The sequence below is a fragment of the Sphaerodactylus townsendi genome, linkage group LG14 (assembly GCF_021028975.2).
Source record: "Sphaerodactylus townsendi isolate TG3544 linkage group LG14, MPM_Stown_v2.3, whole genome shotgun sequence".
NCBI lineage: Eukaryota > Metazoa > Chordata > Lepidosauria > Squamata > Sphaerodactylidae > Sphaerodactylus > Sphaerodactylus townsendi.
In genome coordinates this window covers 45,128,537-45,142,615 of record NC_059438.1, presented here as the reverse complement: position 1 = coordinate 45,142,615, position 14,079 = coordinate 45,128,537, and the positions used below count along the sequence as shown (strand labels likewise).

The 14,079-nt window shown below is 44.1% G+C and overlaps 1 long non-coding RNA gene across 1 annotated transcript in view; it reads right to left on the bottom strand.

Annotated features, from left to right (window-relative positions):
* Positions 1 to 10,529, bottom strand: part of LOC125443269 — a 19,307-nt gene extending 8,778 nt beyond the window's left edge. The window contains exons 1-3 of the long non-coding RNA XR_007246103.1: positions 10,517 to 10,529; positions 9,767 to 9,773; positions 4,994 to 5,001 (exon numbers count right to left, since the gene is read on the bottom strand). This is a non-coding gene — a long non-coding RNA (uncharacterized LOC125443269). The remainder of the gene's footprint in view (positions 1 to 4,993; positions 5,002 to 9,766; positions 9,774 to 10,516) is intronic.
* Between the last annotated feature and the right edge of the window lie 3,550 nt (positions 10,530 to 14,079).

Genomic DNA, 14,079 nt, shown 5'->3' with positions numbered 1-14,079 from the left:
GGGGGGGGGGGGGGAACCCCACCTGATGTCTCACACGGCAAAGTGTGTATGTGTTTCACTTCCACTTGTATTACCTAACAGTATTACCTATTTACTGTTTTTAATGCTCATCTCTGGCCATCTGCGCGAACATTGTAAGGGCATACCAACCCCTCAGGCCACAGACATGCTGCACAAACATTCTAAGGGTGACAGTTAAACACAGCCAGCTTCATGGTCTGGTGTGCCAGGAAAAAGACGTTTTACCTGGCTCGTGTATGGACTTTCGGAAATTTGAAGGTCCAATTACCTGCCCGCAACAGGGAGGAATGTCATGTGAAAATTTGGGAGCAATCTGTCTAGCAGTTTAGGCATTAGGGCATCAGAAACAAAAACACTGTTAGCTTTTTATATATATAGATTGTGCTTCAAACTGTGGTTCATGTTGTTTCTATTTTGTTCTGTGTTTTCATACAGATGTAGCTGATGGCTGAAATAAATACACTGTGAATTGAACTGATATTTCTAAGAGCCAATTTTAATAAACCTTCCAAAAAAAAATAAACCCTTGAGGCACAAAATCAAATGCTTCACATAAGTAAAAATATTTTAAAGGAGTTGGCTTTAATCCAGTGACAGAATCAAACTTGTTGGTAACTAGAATTAATTTTCCTGTCCTTAAATTTGATTGATTAACCCCATATCAAATTTTCCAGCAGTGGGAGAGAAGATGAGATCAGTATCCACCCAGCTAGCAGGTAATTAGACAGCTTCTCCAATGTTTCCCGTGGTGAAATAAATTATCTTTGTTGTCCCCAAATTCTCCAATATTATCACAGTTATCTTCAAAACAACGTCTGAATTTCTTGCTTTGTTCTGTTTGTGCATGGGCACCATTTAAAGGAGGCAACTGATAGCGTTCCTCACTGTTCTACAGGTACTCTTTCGTACAAGTTGTCGTTCTTTCTCCAGAACAGCTCTAAACCTCCCACTGAATTCAATGGAATTGAGTTAAGCAGATGTTTGCTCTTTCTTTGAAGTCAAGGAAGGGTTTTTAAAGCTTATTTTAACACACGCATGCACACACACACACACACACACACACACACACACACACACACCTCCTTTAGAGTTCAGGTAAGGAGGTAAAAACTTCTGCATAGTTTTTTCATTGTTTTCTTTAAAGGGTAGGTAGATTTCCATGGAATAGAAAAGAAAGTCTGGAGTCGGGGGGGGGAGGGGGAGGGGAGAGAGAGAGAGAGAGAGAGAGAGTCATACTCTTCCAAGGCCAGCATCAGGGGTTGGTATGTTGAGGATGAAGGATCTCTTACTCTTTATCTAGAGGAAGGAAGGAAGGAAGGAAGGAAGGAAGGAAGGAAGGAAGGAAGGAAGGAAGGAAGGAAGGAAGGAAGGAAGGAAGGAAGGAAGGAAGGAAGGAAGGAAGGAAGGAAGGAAGGAAGGAAGGAAGGAAGGAAGGGGGAGAGGAAGGAAGGTTCAGCCCCACTGCAGCCGGGAGAGGGCAACAGAGGTGGGACATTGAGAGTCTAAACTTAGCAGCAGTGGTGTAAGAAAACATGGTCTCCCCCGGAGTGGAAATGGGATGAAGAAGAGGAACCACAGCAGGAGTCAGTGGACAGTCTTTGCAATGGAGAGAACTGAACAGTCACATTCCGTCCCACAAGGGTCTGTGAAAGGAAGTCCTTTAGAATGGAACTGCCCACTTTCCAAGGCCAGTTGGGGCTTCAGCTTGCCCAACAGGACTCAGGCTGGCAGTTGTTGACCCTTTCTAAGGGAAAGATATCAAAAAACAATATTTTTTGCTGTGTTCAATCCTGTCACGGTGCTTTCTTTCTAAACGCCCTCAGGAACAGATCTAATTCGGTACCAGCCAGGGCCGCCCCCTCTTTTTCCCCTTTTAATTCCTAATTGCGCCACTTTCCACATGAGAGCCATTGATATGCCAGCAGCTGGGAAAGTGTCAGTTTTCTTGTGACAAGATATTGTGCCTTGAAAGCCGGGTGGGGGGTGGGGGAGGGTGGTGTATCTGAAGGTTAACAGGTGTAGATATAATCCTGAAAGCAGAATAACGAGCAGATTGTAGCTTGCGTGCCACTTTAAATAAGAACAGTCATCTTGGTAAAGACCTGTCTTTTTTCCTCAGAAATCATACAAAAGAACTTTACTTATACTACGAGAAAAATATACATGAACAAAGTAACACTTAGAGGTCGATGCATCTACAGTTCATCATTTGGTTACAATTTGGTTACCAAAAATTTACAATATTAAACTTTCAGGCTTTTACGTAGGTTTAATTAACATAAAACTGAACAACATCTTTCCTCAGTCAAAGAGCTACAGTCTCCAGCTGCCACTTTTAGAATGTTCACTGAGCTCTCCCAGAATCCTTTGCCTGCTGCATGCAAGGCTGTCAAATTCAACAGTATCTCTGGCAACAACAAAGATATTTTCAGAAGAGATTATTGGATCCTGAATAACTGGCTTTAAAGGCACTAAAAACCATCTGGGTTGTTTCCGCACAGCAAAATTATATCTGTGTACCACCGGTCTATGGGTCTATTTTATCCCAGAGTGTCCGTTTGCATGGCTTCCCGTTTTTTGAAGGAATCCAGTGAAGATTGCAAGGAAATACTCCAGCTTGTTTCACACAAGCCCAGGACTTCTGTATTTACATTGCAAGCATTTCTGAGCATGCCTGGTGTCCTGCATTCTGATTGGCTGCTGTTTTTGAGTGGCAACTGCAAGCTTATCTGAGCATGCCTGGTGTCCTGCATTCTGATTGGCTGTTGTTTTTGAGTGGCAGCTTGAATGTACATCAGGCAAAGAGATCTGGTGGCTGGGTGGGAAAAATAAACTGATCCTGCTCCCGATTGGTGTTTGCACTGTAGCAGGCTCACCCCGGGGATTTTTTTTTAAAAAAACCCTCCAATTTGGAAGGTCTTGAATACCCTGGGGTGAAGGAAAATATCATGGGGCAAACCTGCTTTAGGACTGGGAACCGTGCATACATCTCAGCTGCACAGGGATATTTTTCTTGCACAATCCAGGATATTTTGACCATATGGAAATGGCCCTGGAAAAGCATCTCATAGTCCAATGAACAGATATTAGAACAATTATTTGTCCAATAAAGTGCCAACCTGGATGACCCAGGTAAGCCAAGGCATATTTAGCCACCACTGCGATGATGAAGCCCCGTCGCTCCCAGTGCCCCCTGCAGTGGAGCAAAACAGGCCCAGTCTTGTGCATGGCCGGGTTGCTGCCCAACACCCCACCGTCCATTTGCTCGAATTGCTTCAGCCCCAACTGGCAAACAAGCGCCGGCTGCATTAGGCAATGGGTGCAGCCCGAGTCGACCAATGCCTGAGTTTGAATTTTTGTCCCGCAAGCCTGGTTGGAAACCACTACAAGGAGGAGAAATGGTTTATTGGTGCCACTCACACTCACCCTGAGCTCCATGCCCTTGGATGGGACCTGGCCGCAGGCATGCTTCAGGCCAGGTCGCTGTTGTTTCCCACCAACTCTTCGCAGGATTCAAGGTCACCCACTTCCTCGGAGGTAGAACTTGCTTCACATGGTTCCACTAGCAACACCATCCCTTTCTTGAAGGGGGGCTTCTTCCCCATCCCATTGGCCACCCCCGACATCTTTGCCTCACCCAAGGGGGCCCTAGCTGGGCCGGCTTGCTTACTGGGGCCCACGGCAGCCAGGTGCCCCTCCCCTCCACAATGCAGGCAGAGTCCCAGCCTGTGGCAGTAGGCGTAAAGGGACTCCGCCGCCCCTTGTCACCACGACTGGGTGCTGCTCCCCGCCGGGAGCCGACGGCGGGGCCTTGCTCTGTCGCTTGAGTAGCTGTACCTTGCTTAGCTGGATTTCAGCTTCCCTAGCCCGCGTGTACCACCCCGCTTTCAGCCTTGCCCTCCGAAGCGCCTGCCAAGAGGGGGCCAGGTTGTATGGCAATTCCATACTCGCATCTCCTCGAGTGTTGCGCCGTCTCTGCCGCACGGATCGGGCTGGCCAGGGTTGCAGTCATCCAAGTCCCCGTCCCAGCCATTCGACTAGTGGGGCGGCCAGCTGTCCTGGTCCCCCATGTCGCCCAAGTCGGGCTTGCCTGCGGGGAGCTCGGCTTTGAGGGGATCGCCTGTAGCTCCATCGGTGTTGGACATGGGGCCAAGTGTGAGCTTAGTTGTGAGATTCCTCTTAATGTCAGACCTCAGATCTGGAAACAACGGAAACTGTAGATTTTGTTCTAAAGTTTATTTCAGAAGAATGTAGGTAACATCTTAGAAAGAGGAATCTGACGATTCCCATGCAAACCCCTACCTATATTCCGTCGCCCCCTCCCACAAAGTCAAATGCCCCTACTCCCCTCTACAAACTACAAAGCATTTACTACAAATAATTGGGTGCCTGAGAACAGTTTACACATTCCTTTGATAAGATCTGTGTCCAGGATGCCCCGGGGTGCCAAGGGGAAGATGCCAGACTTTTGTCCCACATCAAAGAATGATAAACCGCCTCCCCCTGCCTACCTGCCATTTGGGTACCCACAGGCTCAGTTCTGACACCAGTATTGGTTATTGGTCCTCCTTTGGGTGTTGTGCACTTTTAATTAAACTGCATTTTCAATTGTTTACATGTTATAAATTTTTATGTTTGCTGCCTTGTGGCTCCGAATTGGGTGAAAAGGCACCATCACAATTTTAAATAAACAAATAAATGCCAGGCACTGGCCAGACTGTGCCCCTTTTCCTTCCAGCCCTGTAAGCGTTTATTTCGAAGTGCCCTGCCAGGAAGAGAAAACTGCTGATAAGGAAGTATGTGGGGCGGGAGGGGGGGAAGGGGAGGGGAGGCTAAACAAGTTATCTTCCTTGACCTTTCGAGAGTGAAAAGGAAAGTGTTGTCACTCTGAGGAGATGCAGAGGTCGTGCAAAGCACAAGGCTGGCCAGGAGCTTTTTTAAGAGTATGTCAGAGCCAGGGCAAAGTGAAGACAGACTAGACTTAATCCTTTAACCTAACCTGTCATGAAAGCATCAAGCCAGCCTGCCAGCTGTGCAATCAGCTCATAACTCAAAAAGGCATGCATGACCGCTTTTATGCATTTACTATCAGAAGAGGGACGGTGCACCCCGCTAGGCAAGGCACCGTGAAACCCAGACCTCCTCCTCTCTCCCACTGAAAACAAAAACAAAGGGAAATGGGAGCTCTTCAGCCAAATTGGTCATCAGATGATATATTCCTTAGCTATGGTTCTGGCAAAACAGGTAAAGATTTATAGAAGCCCGTTTCATTCTGGGCATGTCAATGACTGATGGAATTATTGGAGCCATTACAGGAAAAAGCATATACTGCACACACTATCCCGTGTTTTATTTACACATAAAATGAGACCAAGCTAATTTCTTAAACTTTCACGCATAGGAATAATAACAGGTCAAATGCAGACACAGAATGAAAGTTCTTCAGTCCCTGGGGGATAGCAGCCTTGGGAAGAGTGCCTCTGCCCACAGTTTTGTATCTGCAGGGCTTTGCCTTGTAGCATCACAGTAGTGATTTCCTCACTGGCGATTAATCCTGGGATAGTCGCCCGAAATATCCAGGTTCCCTCGAGATCTCCTCACAGCCGAATCATGGAACACAGATCAGCCCCATTTTTGGCGCTCCCCCCCACCCCCTGCAATCACAGGATTTTCCTGGACCTGATTGTATATGCCCCTTTTTGAAAAAACACTCCAATGAGAGCTAATAGGAGATGGGGGCTACACATTTGAAGGTTCATAACTTTGGCCCCCATGAACCAAACTTCACCAAACCTGGGTGGTATCATCAGGTGGGTCTCCTAAAGATACTCTGAAATTTTGGTGCTGCTAGCTTAACAACTACACCCCTGACAGCAGGCACTCCCCTCCCCAAGGGCAGAAACATGCTGCCGTGAGGATGTTGGAACCTGCATGAAAAGGTGACAATTCTTTTGAAAGTTGGTTGTATCTAGATTAAATATTCAGTGGGAATGTTCAAGATCACAATTAAATGGGGTGTATAAAAAAAATGAAATTCCCCTTGTCTCTGCCACAAGATTAGAAATTGTTAGGGAGGCAGCTGAATGAGATTTTAACAGGCCATGCAATCCACCAATGGGAAGTTTCAAAAGAGTTTCATGCCATGCAGAAAGCATGAAAAACAGCAGAAATCTCTGGTCGGCCTGCACACTCCCTAAGAAGCCCAGTGGACTGCACCATACTTTTAGCTGGGATAAGTCCACACCAGCCAAAGAGGGCATTCCTGGCCCAAAAGGGCGCAGGAAGTCAACTAAAGTCTGCTCCACCTCAGGAATGCCCCCAACAGTGCCTGCGTGGCTTGCTGGTGCAGCAGCTGCTTCTGTATTGGGCACCACAGACCCACACAGTGCCCCACTGCTGGCGTATTTGTCCTTTCTGCCATTTCTTCTACACCCACCCACCCGCCCCCATGGATTGCACTGTAAACTGCTTAACTCAAGCTGTTTGACATAACCATAAACTCACTGGAATGAGTTCACTACAATTGTTCACAATGGTCAGTGGCCCAGATTAACGATAGAACTGCTTTTAGAGATGATTTTTTAAAGTGAAATTCATAAGAACTTGCAATGTGATTGGGGCAATTCTTAAAATTCATCCATCCCCATTTAAGAATGGCCCATTTTTCACCATCTCAAGGCTCAGTGGGAGCTGCACAGAGTTTTCACTGGTGAAGGCACGATTCCCAGCAAAGTTCAGTGGCCCCATCTTCGATCTATGCAAATATTTTAACAGCATTGCTTGAGATAATTTTAACACTATATATTTTATAATCACCAGATGGACAGAGGTTCCCAAGGTGAAATCACAAGATTCCTGAATTGCACTCATCCCATGCCCTCACTAAATAGCCCCCCCTGTCATTTTAAGCACAGCTTTTCACTTGCAACAGTCATAGCGATGGCAGCACATAGAATAAGATGCAAGCTGGGGCAGCTCAACAAGAAGGTAAAAGTGAATTTCTTGTCTTAACATTAGACCAGGAAAGGGAGTGTATGTGTTAATTAAATAAAAGACAAACCTTTGAAACAGCAGAGATAACATTTAAGAATAAAATCAACATGGCAGGGTAAAGGTCAGAGAAGATCAAGCAAAAAGCTAATAGTTGTGCTTTTCCCATTTTATTATTGATCATTGTGATTGTGGGGGTTTTTTCCCAGTGTACACGCAACAGCAGAGTTATTACTGACCTTTTCCTCACCCTTCTATTGTGTATAAAATCACTGCAACCCCCCCCCCCCACACACACACAATAACTTCATAAGCAGCACAGTTTTTCTAATAGACAGAATGCATGTGTCCAGAAAATAATGCCAGATGTTTATATACCAGGAAAATAGGTCTTTCTGACAAACCCGCTTCCTTTTAATTATAGAAGCGAAGGCCTTTTTGGTTCAGGGTGGCTTTCGCTTAAAATCACAAATTGTATGAGGTGTGGGGAAGTCGTTGGTTTTGACATTTAAATGGGTAATTTGACAGCTCAATTCTGCACCCAGTAAAAGAGTATCAACCCAAACTCTTCCTACGAGACTGAGGAGGGGCCTTTGAATAACAGAGCTGTGGACTATTAACTGTCAAGTAGTTCTTTTTCCTTTGTTTGGCCTTTGGAAGAGCTTTCTTCATCAGCTTTCAAAGAACCTTTAACAAAGGAAATATCGACATATTTAGGATAAGGTCTCTTCACCTTTTGGGCCATTATGCATGGATCACTTACCTCGGGGCTCTTCACTTCACAGTGGGCTTGCAGAGGGCTCTCCTTGTGTTTCTCTGTTTGTACTCAAGGAAACACTCCTGTTATGGACCTTTCTGCAGAGAACTCTCCCAGACCTGATTCCCTTAACTCTGCCAATGAAGTAGTCCTTAAAGGCACAGATTGTCATGATCTGCCCAGTTCTGGTCTGATCCTCCCATATCTCCTGGGTAGGATGTGGGATCTCCTTTCCATGGACCACTTACTCCCTCCCTGGGACTGCTATCTGTTCTTTGTCTCTCAGTTTTGTTTTCCAAGTGAGGCCTAATCTGCTCATTAGACACATCCTGGCTTTTGTACTTCAAAGCGCTGGGGAGTAAAGAAAGCAGATTCTGAGTTTGTGCCCACAGCAGCTTCTGGCTTTGGCTACCCAGGCTGATGAATGCTCACCATATAAATTCAAAAGAATACATAAGCTCTCTCTCCCTGGGAAGAACCTTTGGGTCATCCAGGGGTTACTTTGGGCTGCACCCTTAGCAATTAGAGGACGAATCTGCAGTGCTTGGAGTTCTTGTAGATATCAACAGAGTCACTCTGGTAAGATGAGAATGTTTAGTCTTCTTGCACTCATTGCAACCTTCTATCACTCTTGGAGAAGAATACTCTCTATGCAAGATGTTCTTTCCATAGGAAGGCTTTTACTTTAGCAGTTGCAAGGTTACACAAGTCTATTCTATACAAGACTATTATACTATACAGAACTTTTCAGCAATAACAAAGTTCAACATACACAGAATGCAACTCAGACTCTCTCTCTATCTCAGCATATCCAAATGCATACACCAGGGATACTTTTCCCCACCCAGGCCTCAGCCTCTCATTGGTCTAGAATTACTGTTGAATTCACCAATCATGTTAAAGGTTAATCTTTGCTACTTTTGCCCCTAGACTGACTGTCTCCGTCCTTGGGTTGGGCAAACCTTCTGCTAACTTGAAATGACCTTTTATGTGAACTTTTCACTTTTTTATATATCATGACACCCCTTCTAATTAGCAGACTTACACATACAATTCACTCAGTTATTTTTACAATTCCCAACAATGTTAACATCCTTTCAAATTTCAATTCAGGTACAGCCTTTGTAAACAGGTCAGCTTGATTAAATTTACTCTCAACATAACTCAAAGTAATAGTTTTGTTCTGTACCATCTCTTTTACATTCTGGTATCTCACACCAATGTATTTTGTTCTGGTTTTCATGTTCTCTGTCTCTGCAAGACTGATACAAGTTTGTGAATCATCCTGAACAACTATTGGTTCAATACATTTCACATTCAGATCATTGATACAGTTTTACCCACTGTAATTCTGTACAAGTTTCACCTAAAGTGCTGTATTCGGCTTCTGATATAGACAATGCTACATTTGTCTACTTTCTTGACCTCCATACAATCAGTATGTTACCCTACTTTACAATATACCCTGTACAGGATTTTCTATCTGTATCATCTGCAAATGAACTATCTGCTGTTGCTGTTAGCACATTTGTCTTGTCAGGTGCAACCACTAGACAATGTTGCTGTGCACCTTTGAGATTTCTTAAAACTCTCTTTACACCTTGCCAGTCATGTTGTGTAGGTTTGAAACTTTTCTGCTCAGATAGCTTACAGCATACATGATATCTGCTCTTGTCCAACTGGCTATATGTAATAAACTTCCAATTATGGAGCAATATAAGTCTGACTTTTCAAATAATTTCTCATCAGAACTGTTATCATTTTTGGCAAACTCTGTAGCCATAGGAGTTTTAGCAATTTTGGCATTCTCTAAACCAGTTCTATGAATCAATTCCTTTTGTTTTCTCTTTCTGGCTTAACAGAAGATTTTTCTCTGCTGTTCTGGATATCTCTCTTCCTAGATATGTTTTAATGTAGCCCAAATCTTTCACTTGAAATGTTTTACTCAGTTTCTCCAAAACATCAGTGATTTGTTTATCTGTTAGAGCTGTTACACACATATCATCTACATAGATAATGACATAGATAATCTACATAGATAATTTGCTCTTTCCTGTTCCTTTTGTATACCCACAGGAATCTGCAATACTTCTTTTGAATCCTAATTTACACAGACCATCATTTAAACAATTATTCCAATTGCGAGATGCTTGTTTAAGACCATATAAAGATTTCTTCAGCTTATAAATCTTTCCTGTTTCTACTGAATAACCAGGTGCAGGTTGAATGTACACATTCTCAGGTAAAGGAGCATGCAAATATGCTCATAGAAAATTAAGATGTTTCATCTTCCACTGTTTTTGTACAGTTAGTGTCATAATTAGTCTCATGGATTCAGCTATGGCTGTTGGTGAATATGTCTGATCAAAGTTTTCCAGATATTGTTGCCCATAGCCTTGTGCCACCAATCCGGCTTTGTATTTGTACTTTCCATCTGGTAGAGGTTTCTTTTTATAAACCCACCTAGATCCAATCACTTTTTGATTGTCTGGTTTATCTACCACCTCAAAAACTTTTTGCTGGACCAGAGATTCAAACTGCATCCATGGCAGCATTACAAAGCTCTTGTTCATCATGAGTTCTCTCTAGCATCTCCTTGAAAATCTGTGGTTCCACCTAGGTCTGACATATTCTGACCATTTGTGTAGACCCATACTTTTCTGGTGGTTTACCTTTTCTTTTCCCTATTTGATCTTCTGGGAAAATCAACACTATATTGTTTCTCTTGCTCTGTTTCAGTATTTGAACTGCTTTCTCCTTTTTGTTCAGTATCTGAACTGGTCCCCCCCCCCCCGCCTCACTCTCCTTCACATCATCAGAAATATTAGAGTGATTTTGACCTGGGGAAGTTGGTGTGCTCTTATTACTAACTTCAGCATTTGCTGGCTGCTCAGTTATAGGTAGAAACACTTCACCTAGATCGGAATTGTCCTGATGCCAAAAGTAAGAAGGTGATACAAGGCCAGAACGGGCAGAAGGGGAGATCTACAAACTGCAAGCACAATGAATCTGCTATGGTGGTGAGCAAAGCTTCTGAGGAGCAACAGAGTTCCTGGTTAATGGACAGTGCCTGCACAGCACACCGTGTCAACAACAGAAGTCTACTCCAAGATGAGACTGTAGCAGCTATTTCTCACATGAGTCTAGCAGATGGATCAAAAGCAGAGGTTTCGGTGCAAGGGGCAGCATATGTGCCTTCCCTTGGCAAAACCTTAAATAATGTCCTGTTTGTTCCACAACTTGACTTTTGCCTACTGAGTGTGGGATGTTTAACTCAAGAGGGATATAGAGTTGAATTTAAAAATATGTGCTATGTAAATAAGCAAAATATTAATTGTGCAAAAGGGCAACTGAAAGATATGTTATATCACATGATTCCAAAAGGCAGTGGAAGTATAAAGCAACTGTCTAGTTTGACTAACAAGCAATTGCATGACAACTGTGTTCATGAATTGCACTGTGTACTTGGACATGCAGGGTGGTCCACAATTAAGCAACTAGCAAAGGTCTGTGATATTAATGTAAAACCCTGTAAACACTACCTAGAATGCTCTGTGTGCAGTGGATGTAAGGTAAAGTCCTATCCTGTACCAAAAGTGAGCAATAGACAGACAAAAAAAAGCCTACTGAAGAATGGCCTCCTGTTGGCCAGATGTATCAATAGAGTGGGGAGGGGTATGCTAGAAAAAATGTATGTAGTAGTTAAAGTGCTAGGAAAACCATGGTGGGGGAGAAAGAAATGGCCAAAGGACAGACAGTACTGAACTCAAGACTTTGAGGAAGCAGGGCAGTCCCGCCCCTCCCCCCGCCCCGTTCTCTCAAATGGCTGCCAGCAAGGTTAATATTGCCTACTCTGACTGGTGGCAGCTCTCCAGGGTCTCAGGTTGAGGCCTTTCACATCACCTGCTGCCTGGTTCTTTTTAAGTGGAGGTACCAGGATTGAACTTAGGACACTTAGCGTGCCAAGCAGAGGTTCCCCCTCTGAGCCACAGTGCCTCCCCTCCATATGATGTTGCACAGACTTTGCAAGCACAGATATTCAAATTTAAGCTTTGTAAGGAGTTGTGCACAGAGTTCTGTCTGTCTAAAAGAGCAAAATTTGTGTCCTGGAGCACCTTAAAGGCCAACAACATATTCCAGGGTCAAAGGTGTCGTGGTCAAAGCTCACTTTGTCAGATACAAATGAGGAGAAAGATCTATCAGCTCTCTTCATTCTCATTTGTGTCTGACAAAATGAGACTTGACTAATGAAAACTTAAAGCTTCAACCCAGGAAAATGTTGTTTAAGGTGCTCCTGGACTCAAAATCTGTTCTACGCATGCGGACTGAAATGACTCCCCACTTGAAATTGTCTCTTGAAGGTAAGACTAAAAGAGATTCACAATATTCCATGTGGCTAATTGTTTATAAGGAAGAAAACGAGTCTCGTACCAACGTGCCCATCAATCAATGCATGTGGTAAACCTATTTGTTAAAGTTAATAGAGCAATCTATAACATAAGACAAATTAGTGTTATTAGCCGAGGTTTTATGGTCCAGTGCAAGTAATAATACTCAGTAACACAATGATAATAATTGGGTAGTCTGATAAAATGTACTTTTAATATAGAAAAAGAATGTGTGCATTTTGTTTGGAGTTTTTGATTCTCCAGCGTCTCCAGTAATTCCATAAGCTGCTGCCTCAGGGCATTTATTTTTTAAAATGTGCTGAACTAAGATTCAAGACTGTAACGCTAGACCAATACTCCTCCCAAAATGGGAAATAAGAATGAGAGCAAAACCAGGTTTTTCTCATTAGCAAGCAAACAACCCACACTATTCATGATTTTCATTTGTTTCAGACATTTCTCCAGTTTGTAAGGAAAACATCCTGACCTCTTGTGGTCAAAGCTCCAAATGAGAAGAAAGATCCACCAGTCTAACCTGGTCAGGTCTGATTTTGGAAGCTAAGTAGGGTGCGCAATGCTTGAATGGGAGACCACCAAGGAAATCCAGGATTACTCTGTGGAGTCAGCCAATGGCAAACTACCCCTATTTGTTCCTTGCCCTGAGCCAGCTGTGAGTTGACAACACTTTCCACCAGCGTTAAGGCCAATAAACTAAAGGTATCTGAAGTATGGGATGGATCCTGCAGATATTTCCTGTTAGCTGCAGCACTTGTGGCTCACCCCAGGGGCCTTCGCTCAATGCACGAGGCTCTCGTCACCAGGGGAAGCTCCTTGGACTGGCAGGAGGAGCTGGCAGCAGAACAGATTCATTTGATCTAGATCTAGGGTTGAGCGCCAAAGTTGCAGTTTGTGATCATGACAGTGGATTGGATCCAACCAGCTTTTTCATTCCGTCTCATTCAATTTCCCCTTTTACTGCAGTCCCCACCTCACCTGCTCTTTGTCCATGCAGGCCCCATGGCCCTCACCACAGACTTCTGGAAGCTTTTGGGGGTGGCGTCCTTTTAGTTCACTGGTGGAAAGGCTGGGTGGACCCAAACCAGTGGTGTGCATTCATCCTAAGTTAGTAGGGTGAATCAAGCAACCCTACTAGTGACCTTCATCCAGACTAAAGATAATTCACTCAATTTAAGGAGCTCTTCTGTTGGAAGAACAGCAATCAAATTGGAGGATGTCTCCATCGGCTGGAGAAAGGCTTCAAACTTTGGAGTGGGAGGATAGAAATAGAATCTACCCCATTTTATCTAATCTTTATTCTTCCCCTAATCCCTATAGCTGAATGGTGGCAAAAGGCAGCTGAGAAGACTTCTGCTGGACGGACATGCCTCTGCTCACAGGACAGATCTCCAGAAACCAACCCCACAGCAATGAAACCGTAACGAACTGAGGCAAAGGGACACTATTGACATTTTTAGCATATATTCCAGACAACATGAAACAGGACCTGTCACATAACAGAAAATAAAATTGGTATTTTTTTGGTGGGGGGGGGGGGGGTTCATGTGAATTCAGACCCAGGCAAGTAAGGATGCAGTGCCTGACATATGAAAGTAACTGCCAGACAAACATTGCCAGAGGATCACATTCCACAAACAGCGGAATCCCCCCCCCCCCAAATCCCTGCCTCTGGTTGGAACCCACTTTCTCTCTGTAGATGTGGGGGTGTGGGAGATACCAAGGATTTTGAGATGTAGATCTTAAGTGGCAGGCAAGACAGTATGGATGAAGATACTTCTCTGAATGAAAGCAAATGGGGAAAGGAAGGAGGCACTGGGTGGCTAACCAGGCCCAGCTCCCATGACTTGTCTTTGGTGCTTCTCCCAGCCAGCAAAAGAAGAAGATTGTGGCTGAAACCCCAAAGGG